This window comes from Aquarana catesbeiana, linkage group LG03, assembly GCF_042186555.1.
Source record: "Aquarana catesbeiana isolate 2022-GZ linkage group LG03, ASM4218655v1, whole genome shotgun sequence".
NCBI classification, from domain to species: Eukaryota; Metazoa; Chordata; class Amphibia; order Anura; family Ranidae; genus Aquarana; species Aquarana catesbeiana.
The window spans coordinates 138,994,362-139,015,348 of NC_133326.1; the positions used below are offsets into that span (position 1 = coordinate 138,994,362).

At 43.8% G+C, this 20,987-nt stretch overlaps 1 long non-coding RNA gene across 3 annotated transcripts in view; it reads left to right on the plus strand.

Moving 5' to 3' along the window:
* The first annotated feature begins 3,481 nt into the window (after positions 1-3,481).
* The window catches only part of LOC141131714 (uncharacterized), an 85,899-nt gene continuing 68,393 nt past the window's right edge, over positions 3,482-20,987 (plus strand). For all 3 annotated transcript variants that reach the window (XR_012242807.1, XR_012242806.1, XR_012242805.1), the window contains exons 1-2: positions 3,482-3,662; positions 3,771-3,876. This is a non-coding gene — a long non-coding RNA (uncharacterized lncRNA). The remainder of the gene's footprint in view (positions 3,663-3,770; positions 3,877-20,987) is intronic.

A 20,987-nucleotide genomic window follows, 5' to 3' on the forward strand; every position in this document is an offset into this window, starting at 1 on the left:
AAATAAGTTTATTTTGGTCTCATCAGACCACAGGACATGGTTCCAGTAATCCATATCCTTAGTCTGCTTATCTTCAGCAAACTGTTTGCAGGCTTTCTTGTGCATCGTCTTTAGAAGAGGCTTCCTTCTGGGACGACATCCATGGAGACCAATTTAATGCAGTGTGCGGCGTATGGTCTGAGCACTGACAGGCTGACCCCCGACCCCTTCAACCTCTGCAGCAATGCTGACAGCACTCATACATCTATTTACCAAAGACAACCTGTGGATATGATGCTGAGCACGTGCACTCCACTTCTTTGATCGACCATGGCGAGGCCTGTTCTGAGTGAAACCTGTCCTGTTAAACCACTGTATGGTCTTGGTCACCTTGCTGCAGCTCAGCTCCAGGGTCTTGGCAATCTTCTTATAGTCTATGCCATCTTTATGTAGAGCAACAATACTTTATTCAGATCCTCAGAGAGTTCTTTGCTATGAGGTGCCGTGTTGAACTTCCAGTGACCAGTATAAGAGAGTGAGAGTGATAACACCAATTTTAACACACCTGCTCCCCATTCACACCTGAGACTTTGTAACACTAAGGAGTCACATGACATCGGGGAGGGAAAATGGTTAATTGGGCCCAATTTGGACATTTTCGCTTAGGGGTGTGCTTACTTTTGTTGCCAGCGGTTTAGACATAATGGCTGTGTGTTGAGTTATTTTGAGGAGACAGCAAATGTGCACTGCTATGCAAGCTGTACACTCACTACTTTACATTGTAGCAGTGTAATTTCTTCTTGTGCTTGCCTTTGTTGCTCCTTTTCGCATACTGAGAAGTATGCTTCTTGGGAGATTTAAATAGATCTGATTGGCCTCTGTCATTTATGGGGCTGATGTAGAAAAAGTGTACAAAATAAAAAATATCTTTTTGCTCATAGCATCCAATTACAGTTATTAATCGGGGTAACGTTGAGGACCGTAGATTCAGCGGTCGGCCAAGGAAACTTAAGGCAGGAGATGAAAGACACATCATGCTCACTTCCCTTCAACATTCGAAGATGTCCAGCAAAGCCATCCACCTAGATCTGGCAGAAACCAGTGGGACCCAGCTACACCCATTTACTGTCCGGAGAACTCTGGCCAGAAATGGTCTTTATGGAAGAATTGCAACCAAAAGATATACCTCTGATGTGGAAACAAGGTTAAATGACTCCACATTGCACGAAAACATAGGAACTGGGGCAGCAGGTGCTCAGGACTGATGAGTCAAAATATGAAATATTTGACTGTAGTAGGATGCAGTTTGTTCGCCAAAAGGCTGAAGAGTGTACCTAGGAGATTTGATGCTTTTTTGAAGGCAAAGGGTGACCACACCAAATATTGATTTAATTTGGATTTCTCTTCTTACTTTACATTTTCTTAATTGATAAAAATAAACTATTAATAATTCTATTTCTGAAAGCATTCTTAATTTACAAAAATGTTTTCACACCTGCCTATGGTTGGGTTTATCACCATTGCAAATTGGATGTGGGTTCTCCGCACCCAATTCCTAATAGCAGAAGATTTTGACTGGCTCACTATGGAGCCGGTTCACATATCTCCGCTGTGGCTCCTCTACGAATTTGCACAGGAGCCCTGTGCATCTTTTGGTCCATTTCAGGTCCGAATTCAGCCCAAAATTTGGGCTGAAATTGGACCTGAAACAGTGAACCAGGATGCACCAGACCCCTCCTGGAAGCCGCATGCGGTGATGGTGTGAACCCAGCCATATTTTCAAATTGTTAAAGTAGAACAAAAGGCAAAACTTTTTGTTTTTTAGATACAGTAAGGGAGGGTCAATTTCTTTTTTTGCCATCTGTGTCCCATTGGGGATATTTTCAGATTTCCCTTCACTGCCCCATAGCCAAAATGGGAAACAAGAGGAAATCCCTGCAACGTGTGGGAATCTCTAGTTGTCACCAGGATTACCAGGAGTAGCATCTCTATTAAAAGATTTCACCTGTATTTCTACTGTGGTGACAATACAAAATTTGGGATTCCTTCCACTTTAACACTTGGTGATAATTGTAAACAGGACAAATAGAGAGAGTGAATTTCTCTAATGGGAACACAGACAGCAAAGAAACCTGGCAAGTGTTCTAATCCCTCTCCACTCTATCCAAAAAAAAAAAAGTTAAATCTTTAGCTATATTTTAATTGGTCCATGCAAAATTTTTCCACAAGTAGTTCATATGTAGCTCAATCCTAGCCCAGTCTGAGCATTATCAGCCATGATCAGACAAGGATATGACTATTTAGAACTTCCCTTATGGGGGTGATAATAATAATTTATAATCAATGGAAACCTTTGTTGTTGTTCATGGTGTTTTACCAACTTGCTGCAGAATCTACATGTGAGTGGTCTGATCCTTCCCCTTATAGCACACGAGCACTGCTACTCTACAGTGGAGTTCTGCAAAATATCAAAGTAATAGCAAAATATCAAAGCAGGTCCTGGACGGTTCAAGAAGAGGCAGTTGTTTGACTGTCCATCATCGTGGTAAGGTATTTTCAGTCTTAAAGGAAAACTATTAGCTACGCTGCCAATACAGACTTCCTGTTATGAAATTTGTATTTTAGCTATAGATTATCTTATCAATACAGCTAACTCACTGACCTGGAGCTTATGGAAAAATCAGGTATTCTGATTTCACTGGCCGCCTGCTTTTTCTGGCTTGGTGACTCAGAAAGAGGTTGGCAATGGCAGCCTACATATTTATCTCACTACAGTTTTTTTTTTTTTACACTGTGTATGGATCCCCCCCAAGCCTTTTTAGGAAGATTGCAAAGGGTTACATCCTACAAGAATTACTCACATTGGGTTAAGTAAAATTTTTGTACCCAATGACCTTCTAAAATACAAACCATATAGTCTCCTAATTCAGCACGAGGCGTATAGCCTTTCACTGCTTCATTATATTAAGCAATCCAGTAAAAAAAAAAAAAAAAAAAAAAAAAACTTACATAATTATCCTATTTTTAAATGATGTTAAATTGCTTCTCCTTTCCCAGTATTCATGAGGTTTGAAAATCTATTAATACGATATGATTTTGAAAACATTATGATGTTGGGGAAATTCCCATCTTAAAAGCTCCATGAAGCTCAAAGCATCTCTTTATTTTATTTGCTTTTTCCCTGACAGCTAACCGTTAAGCATTTTCTATTTATAGCTCTATAGTGCTGTTCCTATACAGCGTAAGACAACAGTCTGGAGTAGAGGAGGGAGGTAGAGCACTGTGTAAGTGTATACGTATATTTTACATAAAATATCCAGATAATCTAATGTGTGTGTGTATATATATATATATATATATATATATATATATATATATATATATATATATATATATATATATATAATGCTTGATTTTGATGTTGCTTTGTTCTGAGAATAGCCTGCACAGAGAAGATAAAGCAGTTCCTGGCAGGGAAGTGGAAGAGGGGGGCGTTAAAATCAGAGTTTAATGCTGAGCTTCAGATAGATCCTTCACTGGCAGAATTAATGTGCTGCTATATATAGAAGCCTAGTGTTCCTAGGGGGAAACTTAATGATGCAATGACGTCACTGCAGGTCAGCTCCAGACTGGTGGAAGTCAGTTGCATGCATCTGGCTGCAGAATATTAGCAGGATTGGAAGGTACAAGCAGGGAATCACAGTCTCTACACCAAGAAAAAGGCAGTTTTGCTATGCAATGCTTTGCAGTCACATGCAGCTTATTTACAGACTCTCTTCTACTATCCCCAGATTAGTCATATAGCTCCTATACTTGGATACAAGAGCCTGAAAATGGGGAAGAAAAAGAGAAATCGCACATCTAGACTTTGCCTTCTGAACTGGAATTTGTTATGAGGTATGTGTCTTTTACTTTCTTTAAAACATTTCATCTATCAATAGAACATACATGTAGGATCTTTGCATCCCATGCCTAGCAACTGCTGGTCCTTCCACATATGAGGATACTATGATTCTTCACAGTGATTTCTAAACTTGACACATATGTGTACATCATCGTCCATGAAGATGCTGCTTTAATTTATAGTGCTGCAATTCATTCTATTTACAAGCCACTTGTAAATAGATTACTAGATTAAATATGATTCAAATGAAAATCTTGATTTTCTGTTTTTAATGTGGACCTGTTGGCTTTGGTACTCCAGTTTCCCACCAGTTGCCATCCTGGTTCAAGAATGATCCTAACAGCATGATTAAATAGGAGCAAACATCACCGGAGCTTTTAACCCATCTGCTCTGATTCTGTACAATACAGAATTCACATTGCTTCCAAAGGGATAGTTCTCTTTGATAAATCGGAGGCTGTTTGTATGAAACATTCACAGAAGCTCCCATCACATACTAGATATCTGCTACCGGCCATAATGGAAAAAACATACAGTAAACATAGACCATGAACAGTATACCGACTAAGAAAGGCTGATGAGAACATCAAAAATCTCTAGTTTGGGTGTTTTGGTAATATATATATATATATATATATATATATATATATATATATATATATATATATAGAGAGAGAGAGAGAGAGAGAGAGACTAAAAATAAAAAATAAAAAAAATAAAAGGGATAAAGAATGTAATTTTCTTTTAAAGTCATCATACATACTCCTTGTACAGCACATCATCTGCAAAGGAAAAAAAAATGAGAGCAAGCATATAGATGTGTGTCATACTGTTTCAAAGTGACATTGCTGCACCAGATACAGAGCAATGAGTGAAAGCAATGTTCAAAGTGCTGGAGCGCATAGCAACCAATCATTGCTCCTCTTTTGTTGTCACGATTGCTCTAAACTGATGAAAGGTAAGACTGAATTGGTGGCTATTGGCTTATACACTTTGCACATCATCATTGCTCTTTAAACTACCGTATTGGGTAATCCCATATGTACAGCAAAATGCCACATCGTATGTCTCGTATTCACAGACGCAATAGAAGGTCTGTTGGTTTTCCCAGGCAACACTGCGCTGAATGAACAGCTGGGTTTTTCCGCTATACGCCTGCATCCACAAACCCTGGGTAGTTCTTTTAGCTAATTATCTTCTGCTCATGATAGATTATGACACAGCCATCACCCTGATGAAAAATTATTCATTCTACACTCTGGAAATATGCTGGTTTGTAATCTCTTGCATAAAAGATAATGTGTTTTATAGCCTGTTGTCTGTCATTTAGATTATTATAAGGACATTTACTTGCCTAAGTCATATCTTTATATTTTTAAGGCAATTAGTCTCCAACCTCTGTCTAATGACAATGTTAAACTATTTTACATCTGAAACTTGCAGTTGATATACTGTTGATATACTGAGAAAGTAATTGTCACTTTAGCGACGAATACGTTATGCACTTAATCATGTAAGGTGGCAATAAAAAAAAATAATAACTTTTTATGCACATGATTGGATGTTTGAAACAAACATTGGTCTTCGACACCAAGAGTTAATAGAACATAGAACTCCTTTAGTAAATCACATCTAAAGTCTACACCATGTATGCATTTATTTTCAGATGTTTCCCTTGTAGTAAGTTGTTTATAACCACAGATATACAGTATTATACAGTGTATCAGAAGGACTGATTGATTGATCAATTGATCGATTAATTGATTGATTGATGTATTGGTTTCATAACAGAAAAGGGCAGAGGTAGACCAATTCGTATGGCAACTCTGCTTTGCCATACAAATTAGTGGGGTTGGTGATCACCACATTTTTCTTTACATGCAAATTCCCAAGTAAAAGTATATATACAAAAGTGCCCATTGCCCCAAAAACCTTAATATATACCTTCTGTGGGAAGGCCCAGCTTATTTGGAGATAGATCTTTTAATAAACCTTACATTTCCAAGTTACTGTTTAATCAAGGGAAAACAGGTGTGTATGCGCCACAACCTTCCCACATAATCGCTCTACCTGGTGCTCAGACCCCGAGGCTGCCGACACCTCCAACGTACCAGAATAAGGAAAGGGATGGTCGGCACCTGACATCCAAAAAATAGTATTCCTTTATTGAAAAAACATGTACAATCCTGTAAAAGCAGCCTACGCGTTTCAGATGACAGTCCTTAGCCATGACTAAGGCTTAACATCCGAAACGCATAGGCTGTTTTTACAGCATTGTACATATCTTTTCAATAAAGGAATACTATTTTTTGGATGTCGCCCTGCGTACCTACCATCCCTTTCCTTACTGTTTATTCAGTCCTGTTTTACTGAGAGTAGGTACCTCAAGGTGCCTAGAGATACTGGTCCAGTGATATAAGAGTTCTGGGATGCCCCATACCTGGGCACCCTATAAACAAATTACATCATTCAGAAAATTTTGAGGATTCTTCACTCCCTACAGTTTAAGTCTTTTCTGCTCTGACTATCGGTGGAACACTTGAAGAGTCACACTTTTGAACTGTGAGATGCATGTGGATGTGTCAGGTCTTTTGTTGTGAAAGAATGGATTCGTAATATGGGGGAAGTAAGTGACAGTACCAGAGCTTACAAATAAATCAAGTGACCTTTCCAGGATGGGATGAATTTAGATGTCAAACTTGAAGACTGCAGAGCACACCAAAAGAAATGCAAAGAAAAACCATGTACTAGTGAAATAAAACAACATTTCTTATGGGTATCAGACTATCATTCACAATACACAATTACTTGTCACACAGCATGGCAGATTCCACCACCCACCCTGTCAAAGGCATGTTTTATTTGCACAGATCTTGTCTGGCTTCATTTCCTCCTGAATGCCTATGAGTCCTAGAAGAAAATCATTCATTGCTTTGAGCCTTTGCTCCAGATGTACATTTGCAGCAGTGATAGGGGTAGATGATCCAACCTTCAGGTGCTTGCTGCTAATAGCCCACAAGGAAGAGCAGGACTGTACTTAAAGACTTCTACCCTTAAAGACTTGGCCCTCCAACTACTGACTAATGAGAAGAAGGTGCCACCCTCCCCTGCAGGCAGAGCAGAGGATGAGAAAAAACTAGGCTCTGATGCTCAAGGTAAGTACTTACCACAGTATGTGCAGGCACCCTGAGGATTATTCCCTCTGCCCATAGCAGCTGGTATGATTTTTTGTGGTTTGAAATAACAAAAAAGAAAATATGATTGCAATAAGCAACATTAAATTTAAAGTCCCTTACCTACCAAAAAATATAATTGTGTTTGGCTAGGTTTCTAATTCAAAATTCTAATTCAAGTTCTAATTCTAAAACACAATTCATTTAAATAACTTGCTTGGGTGATGCTTTAAAGCTGCACCTGAAGTTATAAAACAATACACAGTAGTCCTTTTAAATTGACATTTACAAACAAAAAACAAAGAAAAAATGGTATGCCTTAAAATTTCTACCAGGCCCTTATCCAGGAATGCAGCCTGGGTGGCCAGGAAAGGGGTTAAGGGAAAAGGGCTTCTTCCCCACAGCCAGTACCCAAAAAGTGAGTTTGTGGGGGGACTTCTAGAATTCCCCTTTAAAACAAAGGGGTCCCCAGATATCTTAAACCATGGGAATGAGTACAGGGTACATTATTACGGCTTATTACTTATTCCCAACAAAAGAAAATGTAAGCAAACACAATGGGGTGGTTTACTAAAGGCAAATAGACTGTGAACTTTGCAAGTGCAGTTGCAATTCTTTTCCTTAGTAAATGTAAATGTGGTGAAGTTTCACTTTATAAAGAATACCCAATCAGATGCAAGGAAAAAAAAACACAATTTTGCTTTCACACGATTGGATGATGGAAATCAGCATTTACTAGGCTCTGGGTAAAATTAGTGCAACTGCACTTGCAAAGTGCACAGTTTATTTGCCTTTAGTAAATCAACCCCACTGACATTGTGAGAGTCCTTTAACAACTTTACTACAGCTGTACATTGAAAAATTACAAAATAGTGAACATTTATTTCTGTGCTGCTATTTATAAACATAAAACAACCTAGGACAGTCATCATTCCCCTTAAAGTGGTTGTACACCCTGTAAAACCACTTTTACCTACAGGTAAGCCTATATTAAGGCTTACCTGTAGGTGCTTGAAATATCTCCTAAACCTCCATGGTTTAGGAGATATTTAGAAAAAAGCCAAGCGCCAAAGACTACAGCGCATGCGCCGATGTCTACGGTGCATGTGCACTTTAGAAAGGGCACATCGTGCCGTTTCTAATAGGGGTCACGCTATGACTGGCTGCTCCCGCGCGCATGCGCGGGAGTGACGTCACGCGACTCCGGACAGTCACAGAGCCGGAGTTTGCGGCCCCGAAAGGAAGAGGGGTGAAGATGGATGCTCGCTGCTAGTGGGGACAGCAGTGACATCGCAGGCTTCGGTTTCAGGTAAGTGACACATAATGGGCTACTATGCGATGCATAGTAGCCCATTATTCTTTACCTTTGCAGGGTTTACTTTACCCACCAGGGTTTACTTCCTCTTTAACGGCTGTGATGTGAGCAGTCATTGGTGGCTCAGATCAAAGGCTCAATGTACAGAACCAATATGGGATCGCTTTTATCAGTTTTATCACCCTCTGCATCTGTATATCTCAGCTCCATCCTGTCTCTGCGGTGACTGTATATTAACCCCTTCACCTCCCTTATCCTGCACATCTGCACATCAGCATAAGCTTTGACAAGTAAATCTGGAAGCTGATTGGTTACTATGCACAGCTGCCCCAGATTATGTGTGTACCAGTTTTAGTAAATCCCCCCCCCCCCCCATGTTTTATCCACCTCAGTACCAGCATGTTTATTAATTTCCAAAAAAGTGGCAAAAAAACAGATCACCTTGGAGTGTCTACTTTCCAAAAAGGGGACATTTTGGAGGTGTGCATTTTTATTCTGATATATTTTATAACAGAAATTAAGGTAAACAGATTATTTTTCAACTAGTTTGGCCTTTTTTTCCTTTATATATTAAAAAACTAGAAAAAAACAGTAGTTATTACATATCACCAAAAGAAATTACAATATAAAATTATTTTGGGTAGAATGTTGTATGATGGAGTAATTGTCAGTTCAACTATCACAGCACTGAAAATTGAAAAATGGCCTTACAGGCTGAAATTCAAGTGGCTAATAACATTTAAATTAAAAAAAAAATGTAAACAATGCCCTTCGATGCAAATCCCCAATTGTTCTTCATGTAATCCAGCAATGTAGATCCTTTGTCAATCACAATGACCCAACAATGTTATCCTGCCACCATGACGACTGCCATTTAAGGAAGTTTCCCCACTGCCATGATGACCTGCTATCCAAAAGTGTTACCCCTCCACTGTGACAACCCACTGCCTGACAATGTTGCCCAACCATACTATTGCCACTAAATGACAGATGCCTTGTAAACAAACAAGCCAGAGATCCCAGCCGCTGTGTTTACTTTCCAGCAGCCCCAGGGATCTGTCATTAGGCGACAGTAGTGTGGCAGGGCAACATCATTGGGCGGCGAGTCATTGTGGCAGAAGAGAAACATCGTGGTGATGTGTCATCATTAGGGATGAGCTTGATGTTCGGGTCGAACATACGTTCAACTCGAACGTCGGGTGTTCATCCGTTCGGCGAAGAGCGAACATTAATGGGCGTTTGCAGCAAATTCGAGCACCGCGGAATGCCCCATAATTCACTGCGAGATCACAGTGCATTGCTGTATGAAGATTGGCCAAAGCATGCACCTGACCTGCATGCTTTGGCCAGTCCCAGGACCCTCTGCTAGGAGAGCCATAATTGGCCAAAGGCAGGGTGCCTTTGGCCAATCATGGCTCAGGGGGACTAAGTCCATGCCACACACTATATAAGGCTGGCTACACGGTGGCCCTGTGTAGTGTTGTTGGTGTGGACGGAGAGATAGCTTGATTTAGATTAAGCAGGCAGGTTATTCAGTTAGTGGCAGTGTATTTGGCAACAAAAGTGAGTACGCCCCTAAGTGAAAATGTCCAAATTGGGACCAAAGTGTCAATATTTTGTGTGGCCACCATTATTTTCCAGCACTGCCTTAACCCTCTAGGGCATGGAGTTCATCAGAGCTTCTCAGGTTGTCACTGGAGTCCTCTTCCACTCCTCCATGACGACATCACGGAGCTGGTGGATGTTAGAGACCTTGCGCTCCTCCACCTTCCGTTTTGAGGATGCCCCACAGATGCTCAATAGGGTTTAGGTCTGGAGACATGCTTGGGCAGTCCATTACCTTTACCCTCAGCTTCTTTAGCAAGGCAGTGGTCATCTTGGAGGTCTGTTTGGGGTCGTTTTTATGTTGGAATACTGCCCTGCTTCCCAGTCTCCGAAGGGAGGGGACCATGCTCTACTTCAGTATGTCACAAGAGGCTTCCTTCTAGGATGACAGCCATGCAGACCAATTTGATGCAGTGTGTGGAGTATGGTCTGAGCACTGACAGGCTGACCCCCCACCCCTTCAACCTCTGCAGCAAAGCTGGCAGCACTAATATGTCAATTTCCCAAAGACAACTTCTGGATATGACGCCGAGCACGTGCACTCAACTTCTTTGGTCGACCATGGTGGGGCCTGTTCTGAGTGGAACTTGTCCTGTTAAACCGCTGTATGGTCTTGGCCACCATGCTGCAGCTTAATTTCAAGGTCTTGGCAATCTTCTTATAGCCTAGGCCATCTTTATGTAGAGCAACAATGATTTTTTTCAGATCCTCAGAATTTTTTGCCATGAGGTGCAGAGCGATAACACCAAATTTAACACACCTGCTCCCTAACAAGTCACATGACACCCGGGGAGGCAAAATGGCTAATTGGGCCCGAATTGGCCTTTTTTACTTAGATGTGTACTCACTTTTGTTGCCAGCAGTTTAGGCATTAATGGATGTGTGTTGAGTTATTTTAAAGGGACAGCGAATTTACACTGTTATACAAGCTGTACACTCACTACTTTACATTGTAGCATTGTACTCACTTTTGTGAGATACTATATATATATATATATAGATAGATAGATAGATAGATAGATAGATAGATAGATAGATAGATAGATAGATAGATAGATAGATAGATAGATAGATATAGATATATATAGATATATCTATATATATATCTATATATATATAGATATATATAGATATATATATAGATATATATAATTATACAGGATTATTATACAGGATTTATATAGCGACAACAGTTTGCGCAGTGCTTTACAACAACGGGGAAAACAGTACAATTACAATACAATTCAATACAGGAGGGATCAGAGGGCCCTGCTCGTTAGAGTTTACAATCTGGAAGGGAGGGTCAAGTGGAACAAAGGGTAGTAGCTGTGGGGGATGATCAGATGGACAAAATGAAAATACAGTTGTTAGGTGTGGGTAGTATAGGCTTCTCTGAAGAGGAGGGTTTTCAGGGATCGTCTAAAAGCTAATAGAGTAGGAGATAGATGGATAGATTGGGGTAAGGAGTTCCATAGGCTTGGAGAGGCTTTGGAATAGTCTTGGAGACAAGCATGGGAGGAGGTGATGAGAGAGCTAGAGAGCAGGAGGTCTTGAGAAAAACGAAGAGAACGATTAGGTTGGTATTTTGAGACTAGGTCAGTGATGTAGCTGGGGGCAGAGTTGTGGATTGCTTTGCAGGTAGTTGTTAGTATTTTGAATTTAATTCACTGGGTGAGCGGAAGCCAGTGGAGGGATTCACAGAGAGGAGTAGCAGAGACAGAGCAGTTGGTAAGGTGGATGAGGCTGGCAGCAGCATTCATGATGAACTGAAAGGGGGGTAGAGTATACAGAGGTAGGCCAATGAGGAGGGAGTTGCAGTAATCGAGGCGAGAGATGACCAGGGAGTGAATTAAGAGCTTTGTTGTGTCATTGGTTAGAAAGGGGCGTATTTTGGAGATGTTCCGGAGGTTGAGACCGCAAGATTTGGACAGTGATTGGATATGGGGCTTAAAGGAGAGTTCAGAGTCCAGGACTACTCCTAGTACCTTGGCATGTGGGGATGGGCTGATAGTTGTGCCATCAATATATATATATATATATATATATATATATATATAGTGTGACAATCCGGGGTGATTAGGTTCAAGTGGTGCATGCAGTTTTCCAGAAACGTGCCACTCCAGACTGCGTTTTTAGGGCATGGCAGCCCACTTTTATTTAAAAGCTAACAAAAAAGTTCAAACAAACAGTAATCTTCCCTCACAGGGGGATCCACCATCACTGTAAAAAACACAAACTATAGCCTCCTGGCTTACTCACTGTCAGCTTTGTGCTGTTTTGGTTGCGGGCCACGTGTGCCTGCTACAGACGTGCACACACAGGCTGCCACCTGCAGTCTTATGCCCCGTACACACGGTCGGACTTTGTTCAGACATTCCGACAACAAAATCCTAGGATTTTTTCCGACGGATGTTGGCTCAAACTTGTCTTGCATACACACAGTCACACAAAGTTGTCGGAAAATCTGATCGTTCTAAACGCGGTGACGTAAAACACGTACGTCGGGACTATAAACGGGGCAGTGGCCAATAGCTTTCATCTCTTTATTTATTCTGAGCATGCGTGGCACTTTGTCCGTCGGATTTGTGTACACACGTTCGGAATTTCCGACAACGGATTTTGTTGTCGGAAAATTTTATATCCTGCTCTCAAACTTTGTGTGTCGGAAAATCGGATGGAAAATGTGTGTTGGAGCCTACACACGGTCGGAATTTCCGATAACAAGGTCCTATCACACATTTTCTGTCGGAAAATCCGATCATGTATACGGGGCATTAGACTCCGAGACCTCCTGACTCTTTCTCCTGGAGCCGTCTCCTACTGGGACCCTCCCAACTTCCTAGGCCAGACTTCCTGTCTGCCGGGTGGAGCTGTCTCCAAGTATGAGCACTGACCTCTATTCCTGGGATGTTTATGAACCCAGCTCACAGGTGTGCAATTAGTATTCCTGCCAAAATCAGGCATACACTGCTCATATGCACCTGTGACATCGGGTCGCATCTCCACATATCCTCCCCCCCTGTTTCGCACCAGAGGGAGAAATACAAAACCCTTCTTCCTAAAGGGGCACTCCACCCACCTCTTTTTCTGGGTATGCTTCCATGCGGACTTCTTCCTAATTTTTGGGAGCTTACATTTCTTCTCACCTCCCCCAGATCTACTCCCCCAAGACTGTAGGGGTCCTTGTTTGACATCTGTCTCAACTTTACCCAGCACTTTTTGGGTTTCAGGTTCGCTGATACCTGCTAGGTTACCCGTGACTCAGCAACTGTTCTTGCACAACACTTTTTTCCACACCAGTTTTCACCATTTCTGTACCGCTGGTATTTCCGATACCTCTGCCTTGTCTAACAGGGCTCCAGAGTGCTTGTCTACACAATCTTTGTATGAAGGAATCCAGCGCACTGTGAGACAACTTTCCACATCAATACAAAACATTGCATTAAATGATTCAAGCATTTGCAATTTCTGCACAGTACAGCCTGCAATATCCAGCTCCAATCAGCCGAACCCCGTGGTACCAGTTCTCCAAACACAGGATAGGATGGCAGGACATATACTGACTGTACACTTCATGACGCTAACATTTCATTAAGCATGTCTGTCACAAAATACACATTTTCTCTTTTTTTCATTGTGGACACAATTTCCGCTGTGCGTTTACACTCGCTCGGACATTCAGTCATGAGAGGATTAGTCTCTGCAACAACTGTGCACCTTGGCCTATAGGCTGTTCTGCAAAGACCTCTCTTGGCACAGCAGCCATTGCGTCCTCTTCTCTTTTAGCCGCAAAAGCTTCTTCCAGCATTGCTATCAGTCTCTTGGCCAAATCATCCCAGTAGGCATTGCTCTGTTGGACTACATCATCCCAATGAGACCTAGACAGACTAAGAGGCTCAACAGCATCTGAAACACTGCTCTTGTCAGTTTTACACTGCTCAACATTAAACACATCACTTTGTTTTATCCTGCATTGTGGCAACACATTTTCAACCACACCATGTTGCTGTACCCCACCCTCACCAGCATGAGCAGATGGAGTTTCACTGCAGACCTCAAGCTTTTTCACTTTAACAGTTGCCTCCCCACTGAACAGAGCACTGCAGCGAGGCAAGACCTTTTTTAGCACAAACAGGGGATCTCCCATTTGAGGTCACTTCCACTCCTGTGTGCACAGTCACATAATTAGTCTTTCTCACTCAGTCTGCAGACTTGAAATCACAGGCATTGCTACGGGCAACCGCTCTCCTCTTGAACTTCCAGTCAGCCTGTTGCTTTCTCCTGCTGTATTTCCCCATGCGGTTACCGGGTAAAGTGAAAGACTCTCGGGCTTCCCAGCCCTCTTTGTGGGAACAGTGAGCCACCTCTTCATAGGAGCCCCACCACCCAGACCACTTTTCTTGGGCATCCCAGCCCTCTTTGTGGGAACAGTGAGCAACCTCCTCATAGCAGCCCCACCATCCAGACGATACTTTGTCTCTGGTTACCATGGGAGACCGCATTCTCCCTGCAGAGCTTCTCCAGCCCTCTCCAGCTTGCTGTAACAGTTCCTCTTGAGCCCACCAGCCAGGACTCTCATCAGGATCGTTCCACCATCCACCATAGGTCTCACAACATGCATCTTTGCAGCAACATATGAACAGTTCCTTCAGAATTATTATTTTTTTTGCGTACTGTCTCCTTACAGCTGAGACACAGCACCCATCACTTTGCTTCACACAGCAACAGCAATACACACAGTCTCTGACACTCACGGTTTTCGGCATGCGGGGATCTGGACCAGTGCCATCCATGCCCAACGCCAATTTCTCCACCAATTGTGACAATCCGGGGTGATTAGGTTCATCTCTCTGCTGCCTGACTTTGGGACACAGCAAGAGACAATCCCCACCTTAGCAGCAAGTGACAATCGGCAACGAGTGACAGGTGACGTGGCAAGTGACAGTCCACAACCTGTGGCAGGAGAAGTGGCAAGTGACAATCCGCAACTTGTGACAGGTGACATGGCAATTAACAATCCACAACTTGTGGCAGGTGACGTGGCAAGTGACAATCCGCATCTGGTGGCAGGTGACGTGGCAAGTGACAATCGGCAACTTGTGGCAGGTGACATGGCAAGTGACAATCTGCATCTGGTGGCAGGCGACGGTGGCAAGCGTCAGTCCGCAATGTGTGGCAGGTGGCGTGGCAAGTGACAATCAGCATCTGGTGGCAGGCGACGGTGGCAATTGACACGCTCAGGCCTCCAGTGATTTTGCATTATGGTGAGTTGAACTATTGAACTTTATATAACAATGTAATAATAGAAATAATGCGCTTTAATCATCCTGACACCATAACAACCATGGTGCCAGGATGATTGAAGTGCCAACACCGGCCATTTCCCCGATAAATTGCCTGCAAAAAAACTTATTTTCTGGCAGTGCCCCTCCCAAGACTAGAATCTTGATCTGTCCCTGACATGCGGTGTATACAGTATCTAATACAGTGTGTACAGTTTCTACTACACATCTGGTGGTGTACATAGTACACAATACAGTGCAGCCATAGTACAGTTTCTACTACTTTTCTCGTGGTATACACAGTATTTAATACAGTGTGCACAGTTTCTACTACACTTCTGGTGGTGTACACAGTACACAATACAGTGCAGTCATAGTACAGTTGTTAATAAGTGCAGGCGGTTTACACAGTATCTAATACAGTGTGTACAGTTTCTACTACACTTCTGGTGGTGTACACAGTACACAATACAGTGCAGCCATAGTATAGTTTCTCCTACTTTTCTGGTGGTGTACACAGTATCTAATACAGTGTGTACAGTTTCTACTACACTTCTGGTGGTGTACACAGTACACAATACAGTGCAGTCGTAGTACCGTTGTTAATACAGTGCAGGCGGTTTACACAGTATCTAATACAGTGTGTACAGTTTCTACTATACTTCTGGTGGTGTACACAGTACACAATACAGTGCAGCCATAGTATAGTTTCTCCTACTTTTCTGGTGGTGTACACAGTATCTAATACAGTGTGTACAGTTTCTACTACACTTCTGGTGGTGTACAAGGTACACAATACAGTGCAGCCATAGTATAGTTTCTCCTACTTTTCTGGTGGTGTACACAGTATCTAATACAGTGTGTACATTTTCTACTACACTTCTGGTGGTGTACACAGTACACAATACATTGCAGCCATAGTACAGTTGTTACTACAGTGCAGGTGGTGTACACAGTATCTAATACAGTGTGCACAGTGTCTACTACACTTCTGGTGGTGTACACAGTATAAAATACAGTGCATCTGTAGTACAGTTGCTAATACAGTGCAGGCAGTGTACACAGTATCTAACCCAGTGTGTACAGTTTGTAATACACTTCTGGTGGTGTACACAGTACACAAAACAGTGCAGCCGTAGTACAGGTTCTACTACTTTTCTGGTGGTGTACACATCTCTCCCTCCTCCTAAGGGTTCTCTCGTGCGCAGAGGCGCGTGAAGCCTAAGTGTATGGGTTCATCTTTACAAACTGACTCAGTACAAGGAGGCATCGGAGGTGAGAGAGGCAAGGGTGGGACTGCAAAGTTCGGGGACAAATGTACAGGAGGCTTCCGCAAGCGCTCCTTAAAAGGAAGTCTTTCTCTGAGTCTGGAGTCAATGAGGATGGCAAATGTGATCAACCTCTCCAGCTCAGTGGGTATATCTCAGGCTGCTATCTCACGCTTGATGGTATCCGAGAGTCCATGAGAAAAAGCAGCCATGAGGGCCTCATTGTTCCAAGCAACCTCTGCTGCCAGACTATGGAATTCAATGGCGTAATCGGCAACAGTTCTTGTACTCTGATGGACACGAGGCACTTGGCAGCAGAAGCAGAGCGCGCGGGAACATCAAATACACTTTTAAAAGAAGTCACAAATGCAGGGTAATTCAAGACAACAGGTTTTTGTGTCTCCCATAGAGGGTTTGCCCAGGCCAAGGCTCTCTCAGAAAGCAAAGATATCATGAAACCTACTTTGCTTCTGTTTGTGGGAAACGCCTGGGGCAGCATCTCAAAGTATATCTCTACTTAGTTAAGAAACCCTCTGCATTGGACTGGATCACCCCCAAATCACTGGGGAAGCGGAGCGGAACCAGACATATGTCTTATAGAGGTAATATTCGAGGTGGGTGCCTGCACAGACACTGGACACTTAGAACAGCAAGCAGGATCTGGAGCCAGAAGGAATGTCAGCCAAGCAAGTCTTTAACAGGAACACAGGAGGACAGGAGAGCATCTCTAGAGATGTGACCAAGGCGAAGGCAGAGATCATCTGGACTGGACGGCTTAAGTAAGCAGGACTAATGAGCAGGATATCATCAACAGGCGAGTCACTGTGGAGAGATGAGAGCTGGCAATTAGCCAACAGCTGAGCGGCCAGCTTTGAGAAGGAAGGGCTGAGCCCAGCCCTGACAAAAATACAGTGCAGCCGTAGTACAGTTGCTAATACAGTGCAGGCGGTGTACACAGTATCTAATACAATGTGTAGAGTTTCTACTACACTTCTAGTGGTGTACACAGTATCTAATACAGTGTAGTGTGGTGTTGCAAAACAAAATATACATCATGTCCAGAAGGCCACCAAGGAGAGGCAGACGCTCACAGGGCACTAAAAGAGGGCAAGCAGCCTCTGTGTCTATAGTCAACAGTGCTGGTCATGGACATGGTGCGTCCCCTGCAGGTGGCCGTGGGGCACGCTTGTCCTTTTTTCTGCTGCTGGTCATGTTATTGAGCCAGAACATGCAGAAGAGTTGGTGGAGTGGATAACAAAGCCGTCCTCATCTTCCTCATCCTCTGTCACCCAGGCTCAGAGTAGTTTGCCTTCCAATGTAACTGTCAAAGCGGCCTATTCCACCAGCTCCTTGTCCACAGTGACTCCTTCTGTATCAGTGTTGGGTACATGCTGCTGAAGGATGTGGATTTGAAGGCTCCGATGTTGGTTACCAGGTTGAGGAAGGGAGTAATGTGAGCCTAGAGAGAGGGGGTGCCCAAGAAGGACAAGAAACTGGCAGTCATGTTCCCCCAGCTGCAGCATACTGCCAAGTTTGCTCCAGTGACGAGGAGGGAGGGGATGATGAGGTTACTGACTCTACTTGAGTGCCTGAGAGAAGAGAGGAGGAGGCACAACTCCAACAAGGCAGGATGTCCTTTAGGGGGCAGCTTAAGGGCAGCCACCCTATTGCATCACACCGCTGAGCTCCGCAGGTGCAGGGCGCTGCTGACTCCCTGCTGACTTTTAAAAGTTCCTTGGTGTGGGCCTTTTTCGACACGTGTGCAGCAGATCGCACCATTGCTGTTTGCAACCTATGTCTGAAGCAGATCAAGCGTGGCCAGAACAACGGCCGCTTGGGCACCACTTGACCAGACATATGACGACCTGCCATGCAGTCCGTTGACAACAGCACATGAAAGACCCACATCAAAGAAAAAAGGGAACTTCTCCTTGCTCCTCATCTGGGATCTCCAACCCCACTATACCTCCAGTCCTCTCAAAAACCTGCACTGAGAGGAATGAAGGTATAGCAATAGGTATCCCAAGTACTTGCAGTCAATCTGCTAGCAGTACATCACCATCTGAATTTAGCAGGCAAATTTCCCTACCCCAGTTGCTGAACCGTAAAAAGAAATTCGATCCCAGCCATCCACATGCTCAGTGTCTGAATGCTAGCTTGGCCAAATTGCTAGAACTGCAACTGCTGCCTTTTCAGCTGGTAGACTCTGCCCCCTTTCATGAATTTGTGGAATGCACTGTACCTCAGTGGCAGGTTTCAAAACGCCATTTCTTTTCACGTAAGGCCATTCCAGCTCTCTACCGGCATGTGGAAGGCAATGTTTTGGCCTCGTTGGACAGGGCGGTCAGCAGTAAGGTGCATATTACTGCTGACTCATGGTCCAGCAGGCATGGGCAGGGACGTTACCTTTCCTTCACAGCGTACTGGGTAAATTTGCTGGCAGCTGGGAATGATGCAGGACAGGGTTCAGTATTGTTGCCTCTTGTTCCGCCACCATGCCTCCAAAATGCTAGCGGTAGTTCTGCTACAGATTTCTCCTCCACTCCCTCCTCTTCTTCTTCCTCTATGGCCTCTTCTGCAGATTTGTCCTCTGAACCAGCAGTGCTCCGTAAGTGTTCAAAGGGCTATGCAAGCAGTCAGGCAAAAAGATGCCATGCAGTGCTTGAGGTGGTCTGCTTAGGGGACAGGACCACACTGAGGCAGAGATTCTGTCAGCTCTGCAGGGGCAGGCTCAGAGGTGGTTGATGCCATGCCAGCTTCAGCCAGGAATGGTGGTATGCAACAATGGCACCAACCTTCACTCCGCCCTCCTACAGGGACACTTGACCCATGTTCCATGTTTGGCACACGTCCTGAATTTGGTGGTGCAGCTGTTCTTGAGCAGGTACCCAGGCTTACAGGATCTCCTGAGGCAGGCCAAAAATGTCTGTGGTTATTTCTGCCGGTCATATAATGCCAGTGCTCGGCTGGCTGACATTCAAAGGGAATGCAACCTGCCCACCAACCGCCTCATTTGTGACATGCCCACAAGGTGGAACTCAACTTTGGCAATGCTGCACGGCTGCACACGCAGTAAAGGGCCACCAATGAGTACTTGTGTGAGTATGGCAACAGGACAGGGTCAGGGGAGCTTGGCTTCTTTTCACCAGGTCAGCGGCTACTGATCAAGGATGCATGCACTGTTCTGTAAAAAACATTTGAGGAAGCCACGAGGATGGTGAGCAGCGACAATGCATGCATCAGTGACACTGTCCCTCTTGTCTTCCTGTTGGAGCACGCGCTTCGTGGAATAATGAACAGGGCCCTTAAGACAGAACAGCGGGAGGAAGAGAAGGACTTCCTTACCTCTCAAGGTCCCCTTTATCCAGATAGTATTGCTGCGGGCCCGCCAAACACACAGGAAGAAGAGGAGGAGGAGGATTGTGTCAGCATGGACATGGAGGATAACACTCAACAGCAGTCTTCAAGGGATGGTTTTCAGTCCCTAGAAACCCAAGGAGTTGTACGTGGCTGTGAGGAGGTTGTTACGGATCATGTGATCCTTAGTGACCCAGAGGACTCAGAATCAAATGCCTCTGCAAACTTATGCTGCATGGCCTCCCTGATTCTGCAAAGCCTGTGAAAGGACCCTAGGATTCGTGGTATCAAGGAGAGGGGTCATAACTGGCTGGCCACCCTTCTTGATCCATGTTACAAGAGTAAAGTTGCAGAACCCATCCTGAGGGAGCAGAGGATGAAACATCTTCAGGAGGCCTTGAAGAAAGGTTTGTGCATTTCCAGACCATGGGAGGTGACAATTTCCTGGTGCTGGATAATGTGTTGCTGAGGCTTCATTCAGTCAGAGGAAGAGCGGTGGCCAGCTGACCAATGCCTTTAAACAATTTTTCAGTCCGCAGACCCAAGGTCTGATCATTTCAAGCAACCATCGCCAGCATGGTGCAGGAATATCTAGGGGCAAGAGCAGACTTGGAGACCTTTCCAACAGAGCATCCACTGGGTTACTGGGTCTTAAGGATGGACCACTGGCCAGAACTTGCTCAATATGCAATTGGGCTACTGGCCTGTCCTGCATCCAGCGTGCTTTCTGAACGCACATTCAGTGCTGCTGGAGGGTTTGTAATGGATCATAGAGTGCGCCTGTCCACAAACTCCGTTGATAGGCTCACATTCATAAAAATGAATCTGTCTTGGATCAGCAGCTATCAAGCACCTAATGCTGATGTAACTGATTTAATTTTCTATGGATGTGGGATCCCTTGAAGACTGCCTATGCTAAGTGACTATCCTATTCCTCCTCAATCTTGATGATGCTAGCTTCCAACAATATTTTTGGTTCAGAGCACCACCACCCAAGGCCCATTTTTTCTGTCCCTGTTTAACAGGGGCATATAATTAAAATATTTGATCTAATATTTCACAGCAGGGCCTGTTCCTGCACCCAACAAGAGTATCTGTGAGGGA